Here is a 10,614-nt window from a genome sequence, read left to right as displayed (position 1 = left end):
CAGCACTAGCGCAAGGCCCAAACATGGCATTCAGCCCAATTTACAGAAATTCTTTCTAAAACATATAAGTATCATATAGTTTCAACAAAGTATGCAACTTTATAGTTGCTACGGGACGGACCAAGTCACAATACCCAACAGTGCACGCCCACACGCCCGTCACCTATCATGTGCGTCACTAAAAATAGTAGAATGATACAAAATCCGGGGTTTCGTACTCTCAGGACTAGATTTATTATCGTTACTTACCTCAAACCGGTCAAATCTCTACCCTGCAATGCTCTTGCCTCTGAAGTCGGCCTCCAAATGTTCCGAATCTATTTACAATCAGTACAATACCATCAATATACGCTAATGGAATGTATTCCACAAGAAAAACTATCAAATTAAACCAAAACCCGAAATTGGCTCAAACCCGGCCCCCGGGCCCACGTCTCGAAATCCGACAAAATTTATAAAACTAGAAAGCTCATTCACTCACGAGTCTAACCATACCAAATTTATTAAAATTCGACATCGTTTGGTCCCTCGAATCCTTAAATTAAACTCTAACGAATTCCAAACCCTAACCCCCTACTTTCACTCCAAAATCCTACTAAGTAAATGATGAACAAAGCCATAGATTCATGAAATTTATACCATTATGGGTTAGAATCACTTTACCCAACGTTGCTCCTTCAAAACCTTCAAAAACAATCGCCTCTCCTGAGTTTCTCAAATCCAAAAATTGAAAATGAAGACAAAACCACGAGCTGGGGCTTTTTTGCCCAGCACAATCGCACATGCGGCCTCTTTTTCCGCTTCTGCGATGCCGCACCTACGGAAATTTCCATCGCAGGTGCGGAACTCACTAAAGAGCCCATATTCCGCATCTTCGGCCCAAAGCGCGCGCCTGCGCGTTACTCTTCGCATCTGCCAAGTCAGCCCAAAATCCTCCTCTCCGCATCTGCGCTGAAGGCCTCGCACCTGCGGGCTCGCATATGCGGCCAATTCTTCGCACCTGCGTTCCTAGACTTGGTCTTCCATTTCCGCATCTGCGGCTTCCCCAAACGTACCAACGAGCTCGCACCTGCGACTCCTCTTTTCGCATGTGTGAAAATAGCAGTAGCAGCAGCTTCAGCTGTATTTTCCAACTTCAATAAATCCGTTAACAACCCGGAATCACCCCGAGGCCTTCGGGACCTCAACCAAAAATACCAACAAATCATATATAAACATACAAACTTGGTCAAACTTTCGAATCACTCAAAACAACATCCAAACACCAAATTACCCTCGGATTCAAGCCTAAAAACTTCTAAATTTCCAAATTCGACAACCGATACCGAAACTAACCAAACCACGTCCGAATGACCTCAAATTTTGCACACACGTCACAAATGACACTACGAATCTACCCAACTTCCGGAATTCCATTCCGACCCCGATATCAATTTTTTCACTACCGACCGAAATCATCGAATTTCCAACTTTTGCCAATTCAAGCCTAATTCTACCACGAGCCTCCAAATTACATTCCGATCGTGCTCCTAAGTCCAAAATTACATAACGAAGCTAATGGAACTATCAGAATTTCAGTCCAAGGTCAAATGCTAAAGAGTCAAATTTTGGTCAACTCTCCCAATTTAAAGCTTCAACAATAAAATTCTTTCTTCCAACTCGATTCCGAAATACCTACAACCCAAAATCGACGATTCACACAAGTCAAAGTACATCATACGAAACTACTCATGACCTCAAACAACCGAGCGAAGTGCAAATGTTCAAAACGACCAGTCGGGTCGTTACAGCCTTTCAAGCCAACCTTAAGGAACCAAGTGATCCGATTTTACCCCCAAACTCTTCCAAATCCCGAACCAATCATCCCCGCAAGTCATAAATCAGTAAAAGAATGTACGGAAAGTTTTATTTAGGGGAACAGGGTACTAGAGAGAAAAATGACTGGTCTGGTTGTTACAATTGTACCACGTATTTATACTTATTTATTTTATTTATTTACTGTGCCTCATATTTGTTCACCTCTTTACTATACCTGATATTATTGGACCACTAGTAAGTGTCGATGTCGACCCCTCGTCACTACTCCTCCGGGGTTAGGCTAGATACTTACTGGGTACACGTTGATTTACGTACTCATACTACACTTGCTGCACATTTTTGTGCAGGTACTTTTATGTCTGGTGGTCCTTTGGGCACGGAGGCACGGATGATGCGGGGACTTGCCGCGAGCTGCATTTAAGGTTACGATCCGCAGCCAGGAGAGTCTCCTCCAGGGTTATTTGTATTTTTCCTGTCTAATTCGAATTCCAGACAAATGCTGTATTTTATTTTACTTCCTAGTTGATACTCATGCACTTGTGACACCGGGTTTGGGGGTTACTTATGAGTTTTTCAGTATTGTAATTGGAAAAATATTATCATTTACTTTGTGAATTTTATTTTTGATTATTTAATTGAATAAAAATTTTGATTTCAAAATACTAAAATGAATAATCGAGTTAATCAATTATTGTTGGCTTGCCTGACAGCGGTGTTAGGTGCCATCAAGACCATTAATGGATTTTGTATTTGAAAAGTTGTAGCTTTAAAAAATTACGTGATTCGAGTAACTAATTTTTATTTTATTTTATTTGGTACGATGCTGATATGAATTGAGATTAAAAGGAAAAAATGAATCCCAACTTATTTGGAGTGATGAATAATTATTGTTACTATTATTAGTAGTAGTAATAACTAATTTGCTATCACATATTATAATTTCTACAATTCACTAATACAACTTAAATCCTAAAAAAGCACAACACAATTTTAATAAATTAATGAAAAAAATGAAGAGTCCAAGTGAGTATATAAAAAAAAATCTCGGCTTTTAGTTTTTGTTATGGCTACAAGAAAAAAAAATATAGATCCTCTTTTATTTACAAAATCTTATTGGAAACTTACTTTGTCCGTGAAAACAACACTATTGTTCTTGTCTTTGTCAAAGCTTTTTAAAACATGTTTTGATGTCTTTATTTTTATTTTTATTTATTTATTTTTTATCTTGACATGTTTTAATAATGGTTGTAGTTGTTACACCAAATCAGTTACTAAATTAATCATGTTATAAATTACATGAATCAAATTGTATATTTTGAGACTATGGATTGGCATATGACAATTTTGTATTCCATATCATAAATATATTTAATGCATGTGATTTCTCAAATTTTTCAATTGATGTTATCTCTTTGGCTAAAAAGTTCAAATTTATTCATAAAATATTATATTTATCTTATATTTATCCTCTATTTATCTTTCGATCCATAAAAGCTCCGCTAATTCTATCTCATATTTACCCCTTCCTATCTCTAACTATTGTCCAGGTTGGTTTTAACATTTGCAAAGATGAAGCCACGTAGACAAACAAAGGATTTAAATTAGCTCCAAACTATCAAATTAATTTATATATACCTTCTACTATAATTTAAAACATGCCCCCGAACAATTGCGAAGGTCAAAATATATGGTCCAAATATATCCTATATGGATTAATTTTTTCGATGGTGTAAAATCGTTAGTGGGAGCTCCTACGAGCCGGAGGTAAATGTAGTGCATATATAAAATAAATTTAAAACGTTAGGAATATATTTGAACCTTTTCCCATAAAATATAATAAATATTACATAATCAGAAATCAGAAAGAAAAATCTGCATTATTTGTTGCAGATGAAGGATTTGCCCATTCAAAATTTCAGATCCTATTGATAAAGCAATTAGCATCAAGGAAAGGAATATTAGTAAGTGGTTAAATGACATTAACTAAAAATATGTATTATTTTGTTTTTTCATTCTTTTTTAAGGATATCTATAGCAATCAATTCAAAGGAAGAAGATTAAGGTAATCTATCGTACTGGACTACTGGTTAGTTGCAAACTTTTCCTTACTTGTTGTTTCCCTCTAACTTTATGTAATTACACTTACATTCCCTTTATTTTTTAAAATATATTGACCTCCCCTTTCTTTTAAGCTTTTCTTTTTCCTTTTTATTTTTGGTTGCAAATATTACCAATTCCATGCAACAATTGTTTCTTCCTAATGTTTTTCATTGGTAACTGCTATTTTAGTATTTTTCTTTATAATAAATTAAAAATACATAAAAATAAAGGGTAATTTTCATTAAATTTGTAACAAAGTAGAAAATAATATAAGATTAAAGTTCTTTTTTTTAATCATTTGGAGCATACTAGAAGGATAAAAATTGGACACTCTTACTTTATTACTACCTTTTAATACTCCTTATAGATTTCAGTAAATAATATATCGAACGACTTTCTCCTTTTTCAGCATGAAAAATAATCTCTTTGTGGAATTATTTTCTATTTTTTGTTTTTTAATATCAATATTCTTAATAATGTCATAATCACATATACTATCTTCCAAAAGTTAGGCATTTTAGTTAAATTAATAAAGTAGAGGAGAGAAGTTAATCTTATTAAATTACCGGGTAGGTCTTTGTAACTAACAAAACTTAGAAGCTGAAATCGTGCTATAAATTTGATGGTTTCTCCTCGAGTCTGTACTGAAACTTGTATCTTGTCATATCTTGTTGCGTAATCATGGCAAGAATGACCTCTCCAATGAAAAACAAATCCGAAAAGAAACTTCTCAAAGATAAGCGTGCTGAGAAGGTAGCGCTTTCCAATAAGCAAAAAGCTCTCAGTAAAAGAGCGATGGATCTTTCCATCTTATGTGGAATCGATATAGCAATAATAATTTTTTCAATTACTGCTGAACCGTTTATGTTTGGCAATCCAAACGTAGAATCGGTTGTCGAGCGATTTTCCCAAGCAAAACAACCATTTTACCGCATGTTAAGCCGTAAGACAACACATGAAAAGGCTGGATGTGGTGACGAAAATGATACAATGAAAAAGAAGAAAAAGAAGGCAATAAATGAGAAGGAAAAAGGAGAATCTACATTGGAAATTTTCAAGCCAACTAATTTGGAAAGACTTGAGAAACTGAAGCAAGAGATTGATGAACTTGAAAGAGATTTGACTGAGAAAATTGAAGAGGTACGATCAAAGATAGGTGTAACTGATCCAAAATTTGTACCTGAAATGAATGCAACAATGTCTTCAGCCATGCCATCCAATTAGTTGCGTCTTTAAATAGAAATTTCGATATAATGAATCTAAATAAAGTTTACTATGTTTCTTTTTAATAATGATGTGTCGTAAGAAATGAATTTATTATTGTTCATTGTTCACATTTTATTTCCTTACAATATATATGGCTTTCCTATATTCTTCTTCTTTACACATTTTTCTTATCCCTACACACAAAAGGACAGTCCGGTGCACGAAATATTCTGCGTTCACATAGGGTCCAGGGAAGGATCGCACAACCAAGGGGTGTGATGTAGGTAATCTCTCTCGGCACAAGTATCAGTGGGTTGATTCACGACTCGAACTCGTAATTTATAGGTCACCCGGAGACAACTTTCACATCTCCACATACATCTGCTATAAATCAAATGTAACTAATGGAGTTATTATACATTTCAAATTTAGGTGATGGTATTAGGCCTCATTTGTTTTCACTTAATGGAGGTCTAAATTTTAATAATTCAGATCTCAGTCCTTAAGTGCAATTGTTTTTAGATCTAAATCTTAATAATTCATATCTTAACCATTTAGCGACCCTAATTTCCTTCTGCAGGAAATCCTGACGGCACCTAGTCTCTAAGACTAGGTAAGCCTAACAAGTATGCGCAGTAACTGAAATATTAAGCTAAAACTCAAGACATCAACAACTGTAATGATTAAAATCTGCAACTCAAAATATAAATAACTTCCAAAACTCGGTAGATATAAGTCACAAGCTCTAAAAAGAAATACTAAATATCTCTATACAACAGAGTCTAATGAGGATAAAGAAATAACATAATAAAGATAAAGGGGGACTCCGAGGTCTACGGACGCTGGCAGATGTACCTTGTAGTCTCCATGTACGGACCAACTCACTAATACCTGGTCTGGTAGGCAGTATTTGAACTACATAAAAACTGTACAGAAGTGTCGTATGAGTACACCACAACGATCCTAATAAGTGCCAGGCCTAACCTTGGTAGAGTAGTGACGAGGTCAGGTCAAGACCCTACTGGAAATAATAATAAACAAGGCAGAAGATAAAATAATATAATGAAATGACAGAGAAGTGAAACAATGAGAATTTACGAAAGGTAATAACGCAGAATCAAAGAAATACAAATACAGCATGAAAGAAAGGCAAAAACCTTACAAGTTAAGGAAAGACAACAACAACCAATACAACAAATAAAGGAAATCAATAGGGGCACTCCCGAGATACCGCCTCGTAGTCCCAGAAGTAAATAAATCACAATCTTTCCTTATATCATCGCGGGAGCCTTTATATTTTGTTATGAAAATTATTTTTCCGAAATATCATCCCGCGTTTTAACCAACCTTATTACACCGCATGACTTCTAGTAGTTCCCCTACTAGCCACGCGTATCAAGCCCACCTTATCTCACAACATGCGTTTCAATACCCAAACCTTATGCCACTGCATGAGTATCAATAATCACAATGGCACGGAAGAAACCTCATGCAAACAATAACAACCGTATGGTAGAAACCTCGTGCAACAATAACAACCGCGCCGAAGAAACCTCGTGAAATAATAACAACCGCGCCGAAGAAACCTCGTGCAATAATAACAACCGCGCCGAAGAAACCTCGTGCAATAATAACACGGCCCTCATATTTCACAAATTGTCACAACAATAGCAAATCATAATGGAGGATTTTCCCCACACAAGGTTAGACAAGTCACTTACCTCAAACCATGCTCAATCAATCAATTAGAAGGCCTTTCCCTCGACTTTCCGACTCAGAACGGCTCAAATATAGCCAAAACAATTACATACCATAAATATAACTATAGAAAACTAATCTAAATAATGAAATTATCATTTTAGCAAGAATTGGAAAAAACGCCCCAAAAGTCGACCCGGGCCCACGTCTCGGAACCCGACCAAAATTATAAAAGTCGAACACCCATTCGATATCAAGTCCAACTATACAAGAATTTCTTACCCCAATGATTTCCTTGAAAATCTCTCAAAAAATTGCCACAAACCGAGCTCTCTAGGTCCAAAAATTAAAGTGAGATCAAACCCTCAAAATTAGGCCTTTTCTACCTAGTGAATTCGCATCTGCGAACCTACAGCCGCATCTGCGGCTCTGCACTTGCGGAATTTCCATCGTAGGTGCGGTTCTCACTTATCCCAGCAACCTTCGCTTCTACGGACCAAAATGCGCATATGCGCTCTCGCTTCTATGGAAGGGGCTCCGCTTCTGCAACACTAGGCTTAGCTAGCCTTTCCGCTTCTGCGCTTTCTCATTCACCCGTGCGAGTCTGCCTCTGCGAAACTCTGACCACATTTGTGGTCCTAGCTGGGTAGTCCACAATTCGCTTCTGCGATCAAACCCCGCATTTGCCAGTCCGCACCTGCGGCCAATTCCTCCGCAGGTGCGATGACACAAGAAGGCTGGAACTTCAGCAATTGCATAAGTCCAAAAATGATCTGATATCGATTCGAATCGCCCCGAGGCCCCCGTGACCTCCACCAATTATACCAACAAGTCCTAAAACACAATACGAACTTGGTCGAGGCATCAAATCACATCAAAGAACATCAAAATTACGAATTGCGCATCGATTCAAGCTTAATGAACTTTTCAACTTTTAACTTCCACATCTGATGTTGAAACCTATAAAATCAAGTTCGATTGACCTCAAATTTTGTACACAAGTCATAATTAACCTTACGGACCTACTCCAACCTCCAGAATCAGAATCCGACCCCGATATAAAAAAGTCCACTCCCGGTTAAACCTTCCAAAATCTTCCAATTTTCCAACTTTCACCAATTAATGTCGAAATGACCTACGGACCTCCAAATCAACATCCGGACAAGCTCCGAAGACTAAAATCACCTTACGGAACTATTGAAACTTTCAAAACTCCATTTTGGAGTCGTCTTCACATAATTCAAACTACGGTTGACTCCTATGACTTTAACTTTCAATTTAGGGACTATGTGTCCCATTCCACTCTGAAACTCTCTCGAACGCGACACCAAGAACCCCGGCAAGTCAAGTAACCACAAAATGGGATAGAGGGAGAAATAAATAAGGGATCAGAGCTAGCACTCTCAATACGACATGCCGAGTCATTACAATATCTCCCTCTTAAAACAAACGTTCATCCTCGAACGAGTATAGAGACATACCTGAAGTAGTGAAAAGATGAGGATAACGGGTACACATATCATGCTCGGTATCCCAAGTCGCCTCCTCGACTAGATGACCCCTCCATTGAACCTTCACCGAAGCGATGTTCTTCGACCTCAACTTTCGAACCTGCATGTCCAAAATGGCTATCGTCTTCTCAATATATGATAGATCCTTATCTAGATGGACTGAGCTGAAGTCTAACACATGAGACGGATCATCGTGACACTTTCGGAGCATGGAAACATGGAACACTGGATGAACTACAGAGAGACTAGGTGGTAGTGCAAATCTGTAAGCCACCTCTCCAACCCTTTCAAAAATCTCAAAAGGCTTGATATACCTAGGGCTTAACTTGTCCTTCTTCCCGAACCTGATAACACTCTTCATGGGCGACACATGGAGCAAGAACTGCTCCCCAACCATGAATGCGACGTCGTAAACCTTCTAATCCGCATAACTCTTCTACCTGGACTGGGTTGTACGAAATTGATTCTGAATCAATTTAACCTTTTCCAAGGTATCCTGAACCAAGTCTGTACCCAATAGTCTTTCCTCACCCCGCTCGAACCAACCCACGAGAGACCGGCACCGCATACCATGCAAAGCCTCATACAGGGCCATCTGAATGCTCGACTGATAACTGTTGTTTTAGGCAAACTCTGCAAGTGGCAAGAACTGATCCCAAGAACCCCCAAAATACAACATGCACGCACGGAGCATATCTTTCAATATCTAAATAGTGCGCTCGGACTATCAGTCTGTCCACTACAGAATCTCTAGCTTCTGAAGCAATCCACCTGGCCGCTGATGCTCATACTTCACCTGTTGACAATTTAGGCACCAAGCTATATATTTCACTATGTCCTTCTTCATTATCCTCCACCAATAATGTTGCCTCGGGTCCTGATACATCTCTGCGGCTCCTCGGTAAATGGAGTACCGCAAACTGTGAGCCTCTTGGAGAATTAACTCACGTAAACCATCTACATTGGGCACACATAGCCTGCCCTGCATCCGCAATACACCGTCCTCTCCAATAGTTACCTCCTTGCCATTGCCGTGCTGAACCGTGTCCTTAAGGACAGGGAGATAGGGGTCATCAAATTGACGCTCTCTAATACGATCATAAAGAGAATACTGAGAAACCACACAAGCCAAAACTCGGCTCGTCTAGGCTCGAAACATCCAATCTAACAAACTAGTTGGCAAGGGTCTGAACATCCAAAGCTAAAGGCCTCTCTGCTACCGGTAGATATGCTAAGCTACCCAAACTCTCCATCTTGCGACTCAAGACATCGGCCACCACATTAGCTTTCCAGGGATGATATAGAATGGTGATATCATAGTCATTAAGTAACTCCAACCACCTCCGCTGTCGCAAATTAAGATCCTTATATATAAACAAATATTGTAGACTCCGGTGAACAGTGTAGACCTCACAAGGGACACCGTGCAAATAGTGCCACCGGATCTTCAAGGTATGAATAATAGCTGCTAAATTAAAGTCATGGACATGATAGTTCTTCTCATACAACTTCAGATGTCTAGATGCGTAGGCAATCACCCTACCGTCCTGCATCAACACTATGCCAAGACCAATGCGTGATGCATCACAATACACCATATAGGACCCCTAACCAGTAGGCAATACCAATACTAGGTTGTAGTCAAAGAAGTCTTGATCTTTTGAAATCTCTCCTCATACTCCTCGGTCCACCTGAACAAAGCACCCTTTAGGGTCAGCCTGGTCATAGGTGCTGCAATAGACGAGAAACCCTCTATAAATTGAGGTAATGCCCCGCCAAGCCAAGAAAACTCCGGATCTCCTTAGCTGAGTACAGTCTGGGCAAACTCTACACTGCTACAATCTTCTTCGAATTTACCTTGATCCCCTCAATCAATACCGCATGACCTAAAATTGCAACTGAATCTAGCCAGAATTCATACTTCAAATATTTTGCATATAACTTCATTTTTCTCAAGGTCTAAAGCACAGTCCTCAGGTGCTGCTCATGATCCTCCCAGCTCCGGGAGTATACTAGAATGTCGTCAATAAACACAATGACGAGCGAGTCAAGATAGGGCTGAAATACACTATTCATCAAGTTCATGAATTTTGCTGGGGCGTTGGTCAGCCCAAAAGACATCACAAGGAACTCGTAATGACCATACCGAGTCCTGAATCTTAAACTGATGATAGCATGAATGCAAGTCGATCTTAGAGAATACTCTGGCACCCCGAAGCTAATCAAATAGGTCATCAATATGGGTCAATGGATACATGTTCTTCACTGTAACCTTGTTCAA

The sequence above is a fragment of the Nicotiana tomentosiformis genome, chromosome 9, assembly GCF_000390325.3.
Source record: "Nicotiana tomentosiformis chromosome 9, ASM39032v3, whole genome shotgun sequence".
NCBI classification, from domain to species: Eukaryota; Viridiplantae; Streptophyta; class Magnoliopsida; order Solanales; family Solanaceae; genus Nicotiana; species Nicotiana tomentosiformis.
This window is presented reverse-complemented; position numbering follows the sequence as displayed.